At 40.8% G+C, this 20,099-nt stretch overlaps 1 protein-coding gene across 2 annotated transcripts in view; it reads left to right on the forward strand.

Moving 5' to 3' along the window:
- The first annotated feature begins 145 nt into the window (after positions 1–145).
- The window catches only part of adcy7 (adenylate cyclase 7), a 58,721-nt gene continuing 38,767 nt past the window's right edge, over positions 146–20,099 (forward strand). The window contains exon 1 of one of the 2 annotated variants that reach the window (XM_020626098.3): positions 146–288. The gene's annotated coding sequence lies outside the window, so the exon portion shown is untranslated. The remainder of the gene's footprint in view (positions 289–20,099) is intronic. The other variant, XM_020626105.3, reaches the window with a different exon arrangement.

Below are 20,099 nucleotides of genomic sequence, written 5' to 3' on the forward strand. Positions count from 1 at the left end.
GTGTTGGGACATGCTTTTCTTTCTCTTGTCTTTTTTAACACGTGTATTGTCACTGGGGGTCAGAGTGTAAATGTTTTACTTCAAAACCCTCATGGCATGACTGTCTGGGACGTAAATTGATGTTCAAAGTAAGAGCGGGTTTGACAGAGTAGAAAGGGGAGGGGCTTCCTCGCTTAGAGCAGCGCGCGCGCGCGGACTGACACTTGGAGAGGAGAAGAACGGAGACCACAGCACGCGCTCAGGTTATCGTTGTACATTTGTGTACGGGACGGGATATAATTCTGTCAGGTAAGGCTCAAAAGCTTTTGTTTTTATTAAACGTGTGTCTTGTTGAAGCCGTATACTGTACACTACTATACCATGTGGCATACGACACTGCGCGTAAAGACGAAAGGTTCACTGCTGCTTCGCCAAGACAGTCTAAAGACGGATTTACGAGCCAAAGAGAAAGTTTTCATTCTCTTTAAAAGCTTTTGATTTGGGTCGAAGGCTTTCAATTCTCTGACGTTCAATTTTGTGATTTTTTTTTTTTTTTAAATCTCGTTTTCTATTTTGCCCTTCACCTGGCTCCTCTTGTCATCCACAGTCTTCATGCTAAAAGGCTGCTTACTTTGGTTCACTTCAATTCAGCTTCCGTTATTTAAATGCCAACATTGCATACGAGCTACCTCAGCGATAAATTGACGTTTATTTTTGTTGACATCCTCGAGGCAGTTGTCCAATATTAATATCGGGTTTTAAATGTGTTAATTTCCTTTCATCTTGTAATCCAGTCTGAAGTCACAGACGTGTCAGACGGCTATGATTTGAAATACAGGATGGAGCAAAAATAGTTTGTGAAACCATGCTGGATTTTCATCCTGTCCTGATGCACCTTGGTTCATTGTGATGCTTTCTTTTGGGTGGGATAAAAGACATACAGTGCAGAGGGATCAAGACAAGACTACCTCTCTTCATGCGTCGTTTTTTCAACTATGAAGAAGTGGTCCTGACTTGAAAGAGTTTATCTCTTCATATCACTTCCTTGTACATCATGCTTAGGGGCTTAGCAGTTTTGCAGCGCCTGGGTGCCTGTACCCTCGCATTTTAGAGTTCATCTCATAAAACAGGCAATGTTGAGCAATACAAACGCAAGATGACTTTCATGTTAAATAGAGTGAATTTTGCACTACAGTGCTGTGCCATTAGTTGTTGGGAGACAGCAAAGTAATTTGCTTTTACAGATTCAAAATAAAAGTCATAAAGTTTGTGCAAATGTAGTGGTGGTCTATTTCCAGTGTGAATGCATGATTTTAACAACTATTCAGTAGGATCTGGACATGCAAACAAAATAAATCTTATTTATTCTTTAATCTCTTTATTCTGATGATAATACTTTACTTCACCTCCTTACATAAACACAGCTCAATACCTGCACAATATATAAAAGCTTCCTTTGCAGCTACCCTTTGCTGTAATGAATCATGTGTGATAATAATTATAATAATAATAATACACATATATATATATTGATATATATATTTTACAGCTGATCAATCAATTACTTATAAGCAGCAAGTGCTCACATTTGGAAAACACCAATGGATATTTTGCATTTTTCAGTAAAAAAAAAATTGCTATATATATGGTATATTATGAAATTGAAAAAACGACTTTTACTGTCAAGCTTTTAAAAAATCTAGGGGGGAAATATGTACATATTATCTAGGGGTAAATGTAACTTTTCTTCAATGGATGTTATTCCTGAGACTTTAGACATCTTCATTAAGTTGAGCAACAAGTTAATGGAAATGTTAAGGTTTCTCAACGGCGAACAAACATTTTTTTAGTTGTACAAATGCACAAATGTTTTATCATCAGAAAATGACTCTACTCCTGATTAAATTGCTGAAGTGTAACAGCGATTTTTCTTCTTTTTTTTGTTGCAGTTTAAACTGTTTTATGTTCGCATTGAGTGGAAGAAGGACACGTGTTAACGCTGGGATTCAATTACGAATGTATTTCATAATGCAATGCACATACTTTCAGTATTTTTATCTAATGTTTTTGTCCATATAGATCATACATAGTGTCATGATGGGCATAATGATGATGGTGTGTGTGTGGGGTGCGTATCAGTGGGATGATTACATAACTCATTCTTTTGTTAATTCTGCAGTATTAAACAGAGGAAGCTGTTGATGTAGATAGAGCCCTCACATTTTAATTATCCTGCCAGCATAGGATTTTAAAGTCAGTGTACTTACCCTGTAGAACCAAACAGATCCGTTAGATCAATGAAACATGTATAGAGTGTGAAAAATCAAATGAGAGGGCAAGCAGTCTATTGGTTTTGAAGTATGACGTTCAATTGTTCCAACATAATAATAGTGAGCGGTTCCATAGGAGGCTGGGGTTAAGTTCTTGGTCATGGATCAGTGGCTCAATGCTCTGCTGTGAGGCCTAGCCTCTTCCATAGAAAATTAGATTGTGACACCATTCACTGGCATTTGCCTTTGGTGTGCAATTATCCATTATCATGCTGTGACGTATCTCATTCTGACATGATGAGAACACTGTAGTAATTGTTTGTTTTATTAGAATAAATGTACACTTTGATGAATCCAGATCGGGACTGTCTGTTGTGAGTTGTGCAGCATTGTGATACACACACAAACAAAAGAGCAATCCTGGAATGTATATGTGCTGCTTAGAGTGATGCATAGTCTACTGTCTTTATAGTTTTTTTGTGATGAGTCTCTTAATAACCAGTGGTGGAGTTGTTTTGTGTTTCTTTTTTTCCTATGTCATGCAGCATCAGCTTACCATGACGGCAGTTTAAAACAGTGGTTCTCAAAGTCATTAAAGTACTTTCAGGGGTTTGTCAGCTGGGGTTTTCCAAAAACTTAACATTTATTCCAAAGAATCTTAAATGAACTTCCTGGACTGATGAATTGTTTGAAGTCATTGACATAAAGTTAATTGGGTAATGTTGGCTTTTTGGGACTAATGCACATAGCTTCAAGTGTCTTTTCTGTCAGTCTGAATCCCTTGCTTCACTGTTCATCTGACCAGACCTTTACTAGGCTCCTGGTGATCAAATTAATAGCAGTAATGGGAATAAGCGTATTGATATTTTTGACTTGGCAATGGTTGGTTAGCGCTGTTGCCTCTCAGCAAGAAGGTTCCTGGTTTGAAACCCCCGTCGGACAGGAACTTTTTTGTCTGGAGTTTGCATAGTCTCACCATGCATGCATGGGAGCTCTCCAGGTACTCTGGCTTGCTCTCATTAGTTCAAACACGTATTTGTTAGGCTAATGTGTGTAGATGCAGTAATTTGCAGTAGTTGTGAATATGAAAGTGGTTGGTTGGTTGTCTCTGCATTTGTGCTTTCACGCTTGCACAAAACTCTTGAAAATGTCCTGAAATTTCAAGGGTGAGCTACATGTGTAGTCAGCTGAATTGTTTTTGCAGAGGCTTGAGTAAATGCCCACTTCCCCACCACAAATAATTGTTTTAGCTTCTGGTGGAGAGACTGAATTTCCTCTGTAGAATAGTGAAAAGGTAGTGTGGGTCATGAAAGTGACAATGAGAGTGAACTCCCTGTACTCTCAAAGTCGAGGAAATTGTTGACACAAAATTGTAACAGAATGTCAGTTATATGGAGTTTATTTGCAGGTTGGTCAGCAGTCCCTTCACCTGACATCGTGGCTGTCTGAGCTCAAATTAAACTAATGAACTGTCTGATTTCTTCAGGCTTACTGATGATCACTTTTATATCTAAACTGAAAGATTGTGAAATTGTACATTGTGATAAATTATTGTTTTTTTTAATACAGAGTACAAAATCAAACCCATCAGTTGCCAAATTTATGTTTTCTTTTTCATCATTACTGACGCTGAAGAGGTTGTGTGGCAAACCTGAAAACATGCATGCAGCATGCGCTGCATATAGTCTTGTCAGTGACCTTAACAGGAAATATGGGGAACCTCCACAGGAAATGTCAATGCAACTCGTTGCAGGTTTTCTTTAGAACTGTTGTGACACATTCTGTTTGGCAGACAGACACATGCGCTCGTCTTTTATTAGTTTTAGTATTTTTCTTGTTCTAATGCCAGCTATACAAAGAAGAGTATTTTAAAGAGTACCTTTCCACAACTATAGTTATTAACTTAATCATAGTAATTTTACCTCCAATACTACAAAGTGTTTTACAAGGAAACAAATTAAACCAGATCAAGCTAATAAAATGACAATAGGAACCGGGCTCAAAGTAATAAAGACAATAAAGTCAACAATGTCAGAAGAATATACATTTAAAAAGTATACAGTACCATCACAGTAGTGCATGAGACCATGTGCATTAACACATTTGTGCATGAGCAGGGTACACTAAACCCCATCCACCTCCCCAACTGCATTTTTCCTTAGAACTATTCTGAAATAAATGTGTGATCTTTCCTCTACAGTTGTGCTGTGGGTCATGGTACAGAGTGTGTGCCTTAGTGAAGCTACTCTAACGCTCTCTTAATGTCTTTTGCTCGTATAGACGTTTCCTAGCGCGTGCACACACACACACACACACACACACACACACACACGTCGTGTCACATAACAGGCATTTTCTGTTTTCATTATACCCCATGATGTTTTCCAAAAGCTTCTAGCCACTCATAAATCGGATCATTGCACCCATTGGTCCCTTCTCTCCCATTTTCCTCATCTTACCTCTCTTTGTCTCTCATGTTTCACCCCCCTCTTTCCAGCTGGCTCTGTGCTCTCTCTCTCTCCTCTTTAGTCTGAAATGAGATGGGTTCCTCATGGTGGACAGTGTGCTAATCCCTGAACACTCACAGGGGACTAATCGGACTCATTAACTCTGACTCTGATGCTTCCAGCCAGAGATGAGCACTAATCCTACTTCAGTGCAGCCTCGGCTGTGGATGTTATAAATGCTCTTTCTCTTTCTCCTTTCCTGTGCTGCTTTATTCATTCAAGCTATGAAAGATATCACAGTTTTCAGATTTATTTGAACTTGTTGTTGTTGATGTTTGGGTAACAAATATGAAAAGCCTTTGATCTGGCAGTATTTTTGTTGTTGTTCCAATACCAGTATTGTGAATGCCCCAGCTGAAGGCTTAAATGCAGGCAGTGTATGCATGCACTGATTAGATCTAGATACTGTACCATTCTTATCTCAAATTAAGACAGCTTTTCAGCAGACAACAAAGACAACAAGTTGAGCTGTACTGCTGTTCAAAACTGTTCGGATTTACGCTACTGCCAGAAACCAGCAACAGCTTCCTCACTATAGTTTTATGTTACACATTTCTTCAATGCTGCAATGGACACATCATTTCCTGAATGGATGTTTGCCAGTTTGCTGCTAGTGTTAGCTCTGCTGGCTTCTCAGTCCTCTGCTTGTCTTAACAAAAAGGTCCCTTTAGTGTACGTGCTTCAAAATTTTAACATATTGTTCATAAAGGTTTGCCCCTCAAAACAACTGAGCAGGTGCAAAACACGTTTTTCATTATTATTTCTGGATGACCACCGGAATGAATAACCTTTACATACTTTGTTTTGCATTTATTGTATAAGCAGAAGGTCAGAACATAATGCAAGCACCCAGCAATCCCTTTTCATCTGGATGCCTTACCCTCAGGGTTCGATCTAAAGCTCCTGCAGCCACATGTGCGATGTGTCCTTGGGCAAGAGGCTTAGTTGCTCCCGCTGAGACTTCATAGTATTTAACATAGCAGGTTGTAAACACCTCTCCCAACAGAGAACAAAAACATTGGTCATTAGGTCATCAGTCAGTGATTCACGCTGACTTACATTTCTGGATTGTTTTGACACTGGCTAAGCTTCTTTGATCTGTTAAAAGCGAACCTAACCTCATCTCAATACATACTGGTGTAAGTGTGTGTGAGCCAGAAGTTAATGGTGGAGATGACCTTTTCTTCGTTGATGGCTCTCTCTATCTCTCACTCCCAGAATCCCCCCCCCCCCCCCCCATATTGTGCTTTGAAATCTTAGGAAGCTTCCCCACTGTATAAAAATAACAAACACAAGCTGGACGCTGCTGGGACCAGGTTCTCTAAAGTCACTTAGGGTTTAAAGGTTCCTGTAATTTACGTCATCAATCTGCAGGAGACTAAATCTCAGTTTTTGACTGTCCACTGTCATCTCTCTACTCTATACTGAGACGATATTTGAAAGTGAAGCAACACGTATTTGATACTTGATAACTAATGTATCAGAAATAATTTTGGTGAGGTTTGACATGTTAACTTGTTGGTACGACACTGTAGCGACTTTAGCATACAGGTCAGATAAGTCAGTAGGTTAGCCATGAGCGTCAGGTAGGTCAAGTAGTGTTAAAGGAGACTTTGGTAGCTTTTTCTGTTTAGAAGTATAGGTTGTGGAGTTAAGGTGGAGGGCTGGAGGCAATGCTTCTTTTTCCTAGGTGAAGGTCATGCTGTGTAAATGTGTATTCGAGAGGCGAGTGTCTACTTGACCATTGACAGTCCAACTTGACAACCTTGCTCATACTGTTGCCTACTACAGATACAGATTTTTTTAATTCTCTGTCTTACTTTCACCTTAATCACGTTTGACCTGGAAAATGTCCAAGAGGTTGGGAAATTCTAGTACCGTTTTGAATAATAAATACTAGAAAAGTACTAACATTTTGGTTTAAGGTGCAACACTGGGTTGAAACTGACTTGGTGGGCTGAGTTTCCTGTGTTGAGCTTAGAACTTGTCCCTGTGTCTGGGTTTTTTCAGGTTTAGACATGTTGGGTGGGTCTACAGAAAACTCAAAATTGCCCCAAGATGTGAGTTTGAGTGTTAGGTATTTGTCTCTATAAGCTTGTCCTCTGACAAAGTGGATATTTGTTCAGGGCATTTCCTGCCTCTGATCAAATACACTCTGGATGCATCTGCAGTGTATGTCTTGTCTGCATTGTGTATGTTTTCCTTTGTTTTTTCCTTTTGTTCCCTATGTTTTCCAATGATGTTGGTTTTATAGCAATGACAATCTATTCTGTGATGCATGTCATTTTAATTATGAACCTGTAATAATTTCTGTGCTACATGCATACACAGTTCCCTTGGTGAAAACAATACATTGTTTTTGTTAGTTTCTCTTCATGGAGTGACTATAAACCCAGTTTGAAGGTCTATTTCCACCAATTCCCCACCATTGGTTTACTGGAGCAAAAGCGCTTGTGTTTTCCTCACAGGTCTGACAAAAGTATTGTATGAATCATCATGTTGGAGATTGACCTGAAAAACATGATGAATTACAGAATACATAGTTAATGTGTTTTTTAGTATCATAAAGGTTTACTACTTACTTTTTTTTTTTTTTTTACATTTAATCAACAATAATGTTTGGATCTCAAACAAGTTCATGGGAAGCCAGCAGTGAAGAGATGAAGAGTTTGCAAACAACATGTAAACAACATTTGTCCAAGACTGCTAATGTATCTTGCTTGTGAAAGCTCTTTTATAGGCCAAGAAAGGCTATTCCCTGTTTTACTTCTGCTCTTCAGAGAATGATCGGAACCACTGTGACGGGAGGCTTTGGAGTGCCATTAGTGTTTACCTTCTTCACCTATTGTCAGTTATACTGTGTCATGTCCTGGTTTACTTCCCGGCACACAGCCCCTAAACACTAATTACAGTCTACCTGCATGAGTTAAGTGATTCAAAGCACACACTCAAAGCAAATCACTTGTATATGAAAACATATGGAATTAATACATTCCTTTAATCTCTGACAAAGATGCCTATAATGCACATGCGTAGGATGTTTAAGCTTGGATGTAGGCCTATATGAGATAACCTTGTGTGGCTTACTTCCTTGTGTCCAATATTGAAATACTCTTCAGCTGGTATGAAACGATGCAAGCCTCTTGTGAATGCTGGTGCGAGTGTAGATGACGAGATGTGTGGGTGTCTTGCTCTGTCTCTTTTCCCCATTTCAATTTCAGTGCTTTTTGTGCTTTGCTATAGTTCAAGGACATTATGTAATGCTTATGAGAGCACCCCATACGGAGAAGAGCCATTGAGACGCCAAGTTTGCAGAACTGACTTTAGAACTGAAAAATAGCTTACCTGTAAAAGACGTCAGCAACTGAGGACACAAAATGAAAAAATAAATCTGCAGTAAAGCAGGTAAACAGCCATTAGTCAGGGAGGATCTTTGCAGCTCTGTGATTACACATTTTGAGGATTTTTTGATGGTTAATTGTTAAGTGTTAAAAAACTTTTAATAAATAATACGTAACCTCTTAAATTAAGTGAAGCTCTTGATATTATCTATGTGGTGTTTGTGTTTAGTGGGTACCCAATGTGCGCTCTAAGTGAATGTTGTTTGTCATGACGCTCATTCAGAAACGTTTAGTGTTTATTTGACACGCGAGTCTGGGGTACTCACCAGATTCAACAAGCCAGTCATTGTGCTTGACTGGTTAATGAGTGATTTGCATGGTTTCACTCTTTAATAGAGGACCTATTCAATGAATACAGTTGAGAGGGCGATATGCAACCAGGTAGAACAATTTCGAATATATTATATAAAAAGATGTCCAGAGCCAAAATAAGGATCACTCTTCTTTCTGATTATCCCCGTTTGGGTAGTCCCTCACATAGCACCAGACTTCAAAATCTCAACCTACACCCGTCCCACACTTAATACAATTAAAAAAAAAAACAAGCCTTAAAGGATGTTAGATCAGCAAAATAACTTTCTGAGTTATTCAAGTAGTGGAAGCTTTGCAGTCAGAGGCAAGAATACATAGGCCTACTGGTGACCTTAAGTCCTATACTATACAAAATATATTTGTAGGTTGTTTAAATGTTCTATTCACAAAAGCTGCTGACAGGATTAATATGCCGATGGCGGTGGGTGCTCAGGTTACACTCAAACCTAACTTTCAGCTAGTCAGATTTTCTTTGCTGGTCAGATGAAGCCTGGGCAGAACTTTAAATTTTGTTAAGCCCTGTCCACCTGGTGTTTTTTCGTGGCAGAAAAGTGCGTTGGGGAACTCTTGGATGTAGCGCTTGTGCCATGAGAATAAAAGCGTTGCAAATGCATCTTGCCTTTGTGACTGAACAGTCTGTTGACAACAGCTGCTGTGTGACCGACACTGCTCTGCCTGCGCTGCTTTTACTTTTATATTTTTCCTTCACTATGAGCATCATAGGGAGGATGTTTGCCCTATGTTATGGCTGTATGTTTCCCTGTGCTGTTTGTCCCTTCTCCATTTCTGTTGTCTCCAGCCCAGGTGAAGCCACTAATTGCACAACGAGGCGCACCTGGCCTCAGAGCTTAAAAGCCCAGTGCTAGATTCAGGAAAGGAGAGGCATTTGGAGCTGGGAGTACTGTGGTGCGCAGTTAGGGATTGTGTGCTGTTGTTTTAGTGACGTACATTTCTTAAGTTGATCCTTGTTTTCATTTAGTTTGTGTAATAGTAATCAATCACTTGATTTTGACTTGCTTAAGGTTTTTCAACAGTTTTATTGGGTCAATGTGTGGTTTGTTTTTGGCCATTTTGTTGGCTTATACACCTGGTCTGGTTTTGGTTCCCACAGATCTGTTTTTGGTTCCCACAGACACACTGACTTTGTCGTTTGTAGAGTTTTTCACATGGGCCACTGCTGTCGCCATTTGGGATGCACTGGTCCTGTGGAGCGACCAAAGGCTTTAGGCTCGGGTGTCTCACATAGACAAAAGGATGCTATTCAATTGATTCATTTTGGCTTACTGTTCTATATTGTGATGCTTTACCATCCTCCAGTTGATACAATAAAATATTCTTAGCAGAAATTATTTGAATAAGGTATTGTGTATTCATGCCTCTCTTTTTGAGTGTATTGTCTGCACTTACTGCACACTACATTGGCATGTTCCCATGCATAAATCAATACCTTTTTGATGTCTTTTTCCTCAGTTAATCTATCTTTACTAGATCTCTGTTTGACCTGACTTAAGTTAAAAATCTGCTTTTTTCAGTGTCCATCTGTGACTAGTTACGCAGTGGCTGTGAGTTCCCTTTTTATGATGCTGCGTTACTAGGGAAATGAGACACGGTTGCCAAGGAAGGAAGTGAGATGTTGTGGGCTCCACTACATGTGACACAGTACGGTTGCCTTCACTGGAAAATGTCTCAGAGCTTAGAAAACCTGTAAGTTCTGTGTATATTCAGAGAGGGATGTAAGAAAAAGGATAAGAGTCAAAAAAGAGTGGGAGAGGGATAACACTGTAGAACTTGAGTTTGTGTTTTTCCCTTATTTATTACACTCCTAAACTTTCACTGGCTGAGAATTTTAACATGCATCACTAGGAATGCTAATTTGTAACTGAATGAAGGACAAATCTCACAGTAAAATGTATATATTATACAAGTTAATGTGCCCTGTTCAATATTAAAATCATTACAACATAAAAGTGAATGTATTAATTTCCACGGTTAAAGCAAAGTTGTTGAATTATGTTAAGCCTGGGAAGTCTGGGGGTTCTTACCCCTGGACATTTTAACCATCAAACAATGTAATTCTTTTATTCTAAGGTATTTTTGTGCACCTTTATTTTTGTTAAAGGAAAATGATTTAAAGTAAATAATAAATATCTGGTACTTTCTGCATGTATGTCAAATTTCCAATTCTAAGAGATTTAAAGTGTTACCATTCACATGTAGTCTGATGATGTACATAAAAGACAGAGAGAAGTTATTCACCTAATCTATTCACCTAAGCTTTGCCTATCACTCACCGTACAGAATTATGAATGAGCCAGGGAAAAAAAAAATGTTTCATGTAAAAATTGAGATTCTTATCTTATGAAAAAATCAATTCATAACTTCCAAAAAAAAAAAAATTGGCTAATCAGTCACTCTGCAAAGTGCTAAGGCTACCTCTTTAACTCAGCAGAATGCCAAATGGAGCAGCAAGAAATTCAGCCAGTCTCACAGATGACTGGAGTAGATCCTGAAGTATGTACTAATTCAAAAATAGACTTTGAATTTATGGCTCCATGAATCCAGAATTGTTTTGAATCGTAAATAGATTCTGAATCGAAATCGTGACCCCAAGAATTGAAATTGAATCGAATTGTGAGACACCCAAAGATTCCCAGCCCTAACAGCTACAAAGTCCTTTTTTGCGTTAATAATAACTAACAATGTTAAATATAAAGATAGCAACATTCAATGTAGTCCTGGTTGGGCACACACAGGATTGGCTCTTCCCACCCAGATGAGATGTCCTACATGAAGCACAGAAAGAGACTGTGACTCATATTTGGGAGCGGCCACAGTGAAACTCCAGTCATCTTCAGCTAGTCCCTTTAACAAATCAAGGGAGTAACCATGCTTTCACCCTACTCAGCCAAAAACTCTCCTTCTCTCTCAGCCGCAGAAATCGCAAGAGGGAATCTGTTGCCTTCTGACACTGAGACATTCCTAACTGTAAGGCTTTGAAACAACAAGGCTTTTCCGCACATTCCTTGACTGTCAGTGGCAAAACATATGGGATAGCTTTCACAAAATGTGTAACTATAGCTGTACTGTAGGTTGGCATAGACAAGGCCTACATTTAAAATCAGGAAGAGTAGCAGGCCACTGTAGAAGCCCGTTTTAAAACCTCCATGTGATTGAAAGATTCAATAAAGTTGTTCAATGCAAGTTGCAGGTATGAAAAGGCAGCACAGGACCACAAATGTTAAGTGTGCTAATGAAGACACTCAGTAATGAAGGATGCAATTAGATAAATCCTCAGACTCCATCCACTCTACTCATCCATAGCTCTCAAGAGGCATTTGAGGTAATGAGATCTCTCAGTGCTCCTTATGCGTCACTCCCACCGTCTGACCTCTATGCTGCTGCACAGCTATAATTGAAGGCTCAGCAGAATGTGCCATGCCATGGAGCTCTTATAGCATATAGTCAGCATTTCTTTTCCCTGTCTTTTTCCCCATCCACAATTGTACTTTAGGTGGTCACCAAGCAGAGCTTGTGCCTGAGCAGTTGGATATCAAAAAATTGGCTTAAAAACTTTTACACTTTATACTTTTACTGACCGTACTTTGGGAAATGACTGGGGAAACTGCGACCAGTAGGACCCCATGATTTCTGCGATGCCAACAAAACATGCACGGACATAATCATGGAACTAGACAATACAAATGAAATCAACTGTAAAACGTGGAATGCGTTGAAATGTTGGTATGATTTATACAAAAATACATGTTTTTCCTATGTGTCCTAGATTAGCTGCATTTCTGTTACTATGGCCTTGCTAAAGTGCAAAACAGTTGTCAATACCTAAAAGGAAATCCATGGTAAGCGCTCATCAATGTACCACTGCATCACCAATCTAAGTTATTTACTGATGGCTCTGATTATATTTGCAGGGGCACTTAGGGTTTAAGTACTTAGCTGAAGGGCAAATAATCAGTAGTTTTTTGAGGGATAGGAGAATGTGGTTTAATGCCTTGTCAGCTTGCTTTACCTCACCCCTCTTGTAATAGCACTTTTGGCTGCGATCACTGTCTGTGCCTGAACCATGAAGTTTGGCTCTGGATGGATGGTTTAGTGTATGTAATTATGCATAAGAGTGTGTGGACAGAGTGTATTTGGCAACAGCCACGGTGCTTTATGTTCAAGCCACATCCAGGCTGCTGTTATCCTATTATATATGTAGACCGGCTGAATCCTCCTTCCCTATATGCATGGTGTCAGTTCTGTTCAACTTTATTTAGTTGTGTGTTACAACATTTTGGCAGTGGTATTGGTATGCAGTTTTATTGAATGTTGAAGGGTTGTTGTGTGTCAGACTCTGCTCATGTGAACGTTCTGACCTCCTGAATGTATGGATTGTCTATGGAAAGGACAAATAATCTATTTAAATTAAGTATTTGTTTTATTTGTGCCCAGCATTACAGATTACCAAAAGACAAGCAAGGGCATAAATATGGTTCCAAACAGCATTTTCCAAGATTAAATAAGAGTACATGTGTTTTTGGCTAGGACCAGATACATCCACAGACATCTACAAACTACTGCCTCTTAGTTTTTCCTAAACCCATGCAGCATTTTGACTGACAAAATACTAGTGCATTTTTGCTGACACTCCGCCCACAAATGTCTGCAGCAGCTGTAGCAGAGAAAATATGACTTCTAGCAAACATTAGCAAGGAGCAAGTTCAGACAGAACAATGGTAAGCGCAGTATTCTAGACACAGTTTATTTAAGTTACAAGTCCTGAAGAAGTTTATAAACTGCCACAGAATACAAGCCAGAGGTTACGATATGAAGCAGAGTGTGAAGCTGACATTTGGCCAATTGTTTCAAAGAAACTCAAGAAACTTATTCCCACCATTGTCTGAATCATTTTTAGTGCTGAATTAATTTTCCGTTTATCTCACACATCAGCTGCTTGTTTAAGGCCTAACCTTGTTTTGCTACTCTACTCTCTAGCTATCAATGCACAACTGAATCAATTATTTAAATAGTAGAAGATTGATTGTTACTGAGGTTAGACGGTTCCTTCTTGTGTTAAAACATTTGAATATTTCATCAGCATCATTTTCTTTGACACTTTCCTTAAGACAGTAGCTGTTTGCAAATATGAATTCATTTCCGTAATGAACTAAATTCTGGAAAAGCCAATTGTTTGCAGCAGTATTATTTTTATGATATTGCCTATTATCACTCTATAGTAACGACCTAGTCATAAGTTCCTTCATATGGCCACAGTCACATGTTAATTCATTTTAAAAATGATTGCTGTGTTGTATCTAAAAGATTGTTTTAAATTCAAATTTGAAATCTTTCTTATCTCAAATGTCTGCGGATGTAGAAGGAATATGATGCGTTTGATAATCATCATCATGCAGGATGACAGTTTAAATAGACTCTATGGGAGATCCCCCAAACAGACTGCATCCTACATACCATTGCGACTTCTATCCTGGAGTTTATGGATGAAACTGTTATAAAAATGTAATTATCTTTGCATCATGCATGGCATCCCTGAGGTTCAGTATTTGGCCAAATAATTTACACGAAGGATGCTTTCTTCACCAGTGTTGTCCATGAAGAGCCAACCTTTTTTTAACACTGTTCATTTCGGAATTTCTCTTTTCCTATACAAAGAAAAACCAAACAAAAAAATACATAGCTTCATATTTTTTTCAAAAAGCCATTGTGAAAATCAACTTTAAATCAGCTCTAGATTATGAGTGGTTCTTGGTAACACAGAAAGAGTCCATTTATACGCAAGTATAGTCACACATTCTGGACAGAAATGACACATCTTAATTTACACTTTGACATAAATGAAATAGTTGCTAGACATAAGAGAGAACCATCATCTTCTGGGGTATTTGTAATGAACACACACACACACACACACACACACACACACACACACACACACACACACACACACACACACACACACACACACACACACACACACACACACACACACACAGGTCTGTGGGTCAAGAGATTACAGCACTACAGTGATTTTCCCTCAGCTAAAGCCCTTACAGCTTTGCCCACGTTTGGTGTGGCCTCTATTGTTGGTACTTCCCAAATATAACAGAGAACGTGTTTAATACGGAGGACCATGATGGAGTATGTTTCCCTATAGTGCCAGTGATTTTACACATATTAGCTACCTCTTTAACAAAAGGTTGTTTTACAGTGACGGTTAAACAGTGCAGTTATAAGGTTACAAGTACAGTATGAATCATGAAAACTGTAAAAAAAAATGAATAAATAAATAAATATATATATATATATATGACTGATTGATTTTAGAAAACATGAACCAGATGGCCCTGTAAGCAGCCAGGGCTCTATGCTAGCCAGGAAAATTACCATCATCAGGCTGATATGAAGCTGCCACCCATGTCTGTGGTTCAGCTCTGCATGATCCCAACGTTAGGTTTTGTTTTGCTATGTAAACAGCTCTCCGCTGTGCTGGTTGCAGATGTTTGAGATTTTACTATGAATGGAAGAGTCTGCAGTTAACTGGCTGGCGCACTGAGGGGTAATTATGGTTTTCTTATTGGTGGTGGTGGAAGGGGCTGGGCATGCAGAGGGGCCTTACTGCTCCACATGTAGCAGGATGGAGCAGGTCCAGTTTTAAAACCTAAAATGAGGATGTGGCTGGCCACACCAGCTGGAAACAATAGTCCCTTTCGCTGAAGGAGATTCTTTCCACCCTGTTTTTCTTCTCAAGTTTGTTTCCGAATGATTTATCATTTGAAAAATAGCTATCTAACAACGACAAACAAAGCATGCTGTGATGCTAATATGTCAATTTCTATGTTTGTGCATTAAAAAGAGTTTTATACTCTTATACAAAATGTTGTGTTTCTAGAAAGAATTCCCCCACTGCATACGGTGAAGAAATACATGACGTGAGATGGTTAACTATTTTTTAAAGTTTGTTTTGTAAATTAAATCAAACATGTTAATTAAAGACTAAAAGGGGACACACATTCACAGAAAAGTTCAGATAGTATATAATGCTCCTGGATGAAGAAGTTGATGAAATGTCATAACTGCAAGAGTTGTCCTGCTACCAATATTTATATATATTTTTTTTCCCATTTTACACAGTTTTAAACTGTTTTCATTGATTAAGAAACATCTCTTCTAGGGCTGGTGAAGAAATCATCCTTCGTGTAAATTATGGGCCTAAAAGGGGAAATCTCCAATTTTTTCTCACATAATAAGATTTTTTTCTTCTAAAAAAATAAAAATGACAAAGAAATGATTTTGTAGTTTTGCATTTGTGTTATCAGTAAAATTTAACAAAAACAAACAGAATTTCCATTTTAAGATTCATATTTTAACCTGAGGGTTAAATTGCAAGCCGTAAACTCGTCGTTAAAAGTGCACTATGCAGTTTCAGGGTACAGAAAAAGTTCAGTTGAGGCAGAGCAACTTCAACAAAATACTGGGTTGCACATACCTGTTGCAATTTAATTGTTATCGCTATATGAGCTTTGCATAGACACATTGCGAAAGTCTGATTTTATCACAATAATTATCAAAAAATAACTTTTAATGTAGCCAAGCATTGCTTTATCACTCAGCATACATTTACCTATTGGATGGAGGCCTGGGTGTAATGTACGGTGGCCGGTAGGGGTCAAACGCTCAAAACACGCAGCATATATAGAAACGCTGCACATTCAAAAGCAAATGCAAACTACCACAACAAATGCAAAGGCTGAAACGCGCTGCAAATAGGCAAAACAACTGCATAAGCATCAAACGCGCTGCAAGTACAGAAACGAAACTTAAGTCAAAAACACACACAACCAGAAAACAACAGCAAACGCAGAAACGCTGGAAGTTCAGACTTAACGTGAAGTGCTCCAGGCCTGTAGGGGCGCTGTGGATGTGTTTATTTACGGGAGAGAATAAGAGAGACAGCTAGAAACAGAAATGTTTAGATAGGGAAGTTGTATCGTTGAAAGACAAAGAATAACTTCACTGTTACCGAAACGCGGAGATAAAGCGAGCCCGACCGGGATTTTGACATCGGGGACGAGAGCCAAGTGTGGGTCCCCGGACTCCGGGGATGGCAACCTCATTGGGAAATGAGGTCTCATTGACCAGTAGCTTTGCTAAGTTGGCTGCCCCGCTACCGACACTGTTGCCCGGCTTGAGTATGGGACTTCCGTCTGTTCTGTAAAGGGAACTAAAGCGGGTTGTTTCCACCCGGACCATTGAGTGTGTAACACATGGTTATGAGTAAACGTTACTGCTGTTAATGCATGTGATTCTCCGTGTCTTTATTAATTTATGTTGTTGAGGAACTTTCCAAGCCACTACTGGGTCTCCCTGCTATTAAAGCACTCAGACCGATTAACCGGGTTCACTCTGTTCAAGAACAGCAGCAGGACTTTAAAGCCCAGTACCCCACAGTGTTTGCAGGCTTGGGGAACTTGAAAGAGCCATACGATATTAAGTTGGAGCCAGGCGCAGTCCCATACACACTGTCATCCCCATGCAGAGTGCCTCTACCTCTGCGTGACAAAGTGCAAGCAGAGCTCAAGCGCATGGAGGACATGGGGGTCATTTCAAAGGTGACTCAACCTACACCCTGGTGCGCTGGCATGGTTGTGGCGCCTAAAGCTCAGCCAGGAAAGATAAGACTGTGTGTGGACCTGACACACCTGAACAAGTGGGTGCAGAGAGAGAGGGACACATCCTCCCAGAGAGTAGACCACACACTAGCCATGATGGGAGGGGCGTAAAGAGGTGTTTACAAAGTTAGGCGCAACGTCCGGCTTCTGGCAGATCCCACTGTCGGAGGAAAGCCAGCTCCTCACAACATTCATCACTCCATTTGGGCGATATGCATTTAATCGCCTGCCATTTGGGATCTCTTTGGCCCCTGAGCATTTCCAGCATCGCATGTGGCAGATGTTGGAGGGGTGCGAGGGAGTGGTGTGTCATGCAGATGACATTGTTGTGCATGGAGAAGACATGCAGTAGCACAACGAGAGACTTGGCTTGAGAAAGAAGGACTGACACTTTCAAAAGACAGCATCATGTTTGTGGCAAACGGTGTGACACCACACCGTTTTTACCCCACCTTGCATCATAGACTTGCCCCATTAAAGACCTGCTCAGTGAAAAGAATGAATGGTGCTGGGGAGCACCACAGAGAGAGGCGTTTCAGAGACTTAAAGCTGAACTGAGCTCACCTACAGCAGAGACTTGTATGTCAGCAGATGCCTCATCCTATGGCCTGGGGGCAGTCCTCAGCCAACAACAGACAGACAGAATGTGGAGACCGAGAGACCGATTGTGTTTATCCCCAGAGGCCTGTCGGAAGCTGAAAAACATTATGCACAGATCGAAAAGGAGGCAGCTACGTGGGCATGTGAACGTCTGATGCCTTACCTCCTGGGCCTGGAATTCAAGTTAGAGACTGACCATACGCCTCTAGTGCCATTGCTGAGTACCAAGGCATTAGATGAGCTCCCCCCAAGAGTGCTCAGGTTTTGGCTAAGGCTGATGAAATTCACGTTTAACATTGTGCATGTGCCCGGGAAGCATTTGATAACGGCAGACACCTTATCAAGAGCCCCTGTGAATCACACACTCACACAGAATGAGAAAGAAAATGAGGCAGAGGGTCAAAGTGTTGCAGTGGATGCAGTTATCCAAAGCCTCCCTGCAACAGAAGCCAGACTGAAGGTCATTCAAGAAAAACAGAAAGCAGACCCTGTTTGTGCGAAGCTCATCAGGTATTGTAAAATAGAGTTGCCTGAGAACACGCCCTCCCTCCAGAGCTGGGGCCATACTGGCCTGAGAGAGAGACCCTCACTTTAGCTGGAGAGCTACTTCTCAGAGGCCAGAGAATCGTAATCCCTCACTGCATGAGACAGGATATTCTCAGCAACCTCCACAGTGGGCACCAAGGTATCGTCAAGTGCAGAGCACGAGCTTGCCAGTCTGTCTGGTGGCCAGGACTTTCAGTACACATCAGTCAGCTGGTGGAGAGCTGTGATGCATGCTCACGGCACAGAGCAGAGCACAGAGAGCCCTGGCTAACCACTCCAGTGCAAGAGCCACCCTGACAGAGAGTGGGCACAGACTTGTTTTTCTGGGAGAAAAAGACTTATCTGCTTGCAGTTGATTATTTCTCACGTTACATTGAAGTAGCCCATCTCTCTGTTGCTTCTGCTAGCACCGTCATTGCTGCTCTGAAGGACACATTCAGCCGCCATGGGATACGCGAGACGGTTGTCTCCGTTAATGGGCCACAATACAGTTGTGAGCTCTTCAAAAACTTTTCCACAGAGTATGGATTTGCACACGTGACCAGCAGTTCAAGATACCCACAGGCAAATGGGGAAGCGGAGCGTGCAGTAGCTACTGTGAAAGGACTATGGAGAGGAGGAGAAGATAAACTGAAAGCGTTGATGATGTATCGTGCCACTCTGGAATGTGGTTATTCTCCTGCACAACTCCTCATAGGCAGACAGCTGCGCACCACCATACCACAGCTGCCAGCGTCCCCCCTGCCACTACGGCCGAACATCAGAGGATTCAGGAAGTTGGAGAAGCGGGCAAAAGAGAATCAGCAGCGCATCTACAACCTGCGTCACAGAGCCCGCATCCTGCAGCCACTACAACATGGCCAAAATGTGTGGCTTCCAAGAGAGAAGACACAATGGACAGTTATTCAACAGGCTACAACACCTAGGTCATACATCATTCACACAGATTTAGGACAGGTGAGGAGAAACCGCACACACATGCGCACTCTGAACCATTCACAACCTCGGACACCACCGGAAGCAGTTGTTACAACTCCAGGGCCGTGCAACATAGAGACTCACACAAACATCACCCCTGACACAAACAGTCACAAGCATACAGACACAACAAGAACATCCTGTGACAGCCTCAGGAAGAGTGTCACGTCCTCCAGAGCGGTTGGGCTTGTGTTTAGTTGAAAGAGAAAGAAAAAGGACAGTTGTAAAGTAGAGACTGTGAAGGTGTGAAGAATGCAGTCTAATGTTTGATTGAGTTCTTTATGTGATGCTCTGTTATATAAGAATAAGCATAAGAGTTTTACCTCTGTGAGTGTTGGAAAATGTCACAGGTGAGCATGCTTACTTAAGAGGGGAGGTGTTCTGTAAAGGGAACTGAAGCGGGTTGTTTCCACCCGGACCATTGAGTGTGTAACACGTGGTTATGAGTAAACGTTCCTGCTGAGCATACACGTGATTCTCCGTGTCTTTATTAATTATCGTTAGGGTGCTAACATAACACCGTCCGCCAGGATTTTGAACTTGTCAGGCCCGGGGCCGAGGGCTCTAAGTGGGTGAAGTGTCAGTGTTTGATGACAGGGAGTAATGTTAAACTGTAGCAAAGGGATGAGCAACGAGTTCAACCCGGACTCCGGGGATGGCGAGAGCACGAGTGTCAGGCTGGGAAAGCGGGTGCAGAGGGATGAGTAGGAGCTGGAGCTCATTAGCCCCATAGCTAACACTAGCTCCGGGCATCCCGGGGATGCAGCCATGGACCCACACTCGTCCCCTGTCCCCAATGTCAAAATCCCGGTCGGG

The sequence above is a fragment of the Labrus bergylta genome, chromosome 3, assembly GCF_963930695.1.
Source record: "Labrus bergylta chromosome 3, fLabBer1.1, whole genome shotgun sequence".
NCBI lineage: Eukaryota > Metazoa > Chordata > Actinopteri > Labriformes > Labridae > Labrus > Labrus bergylta.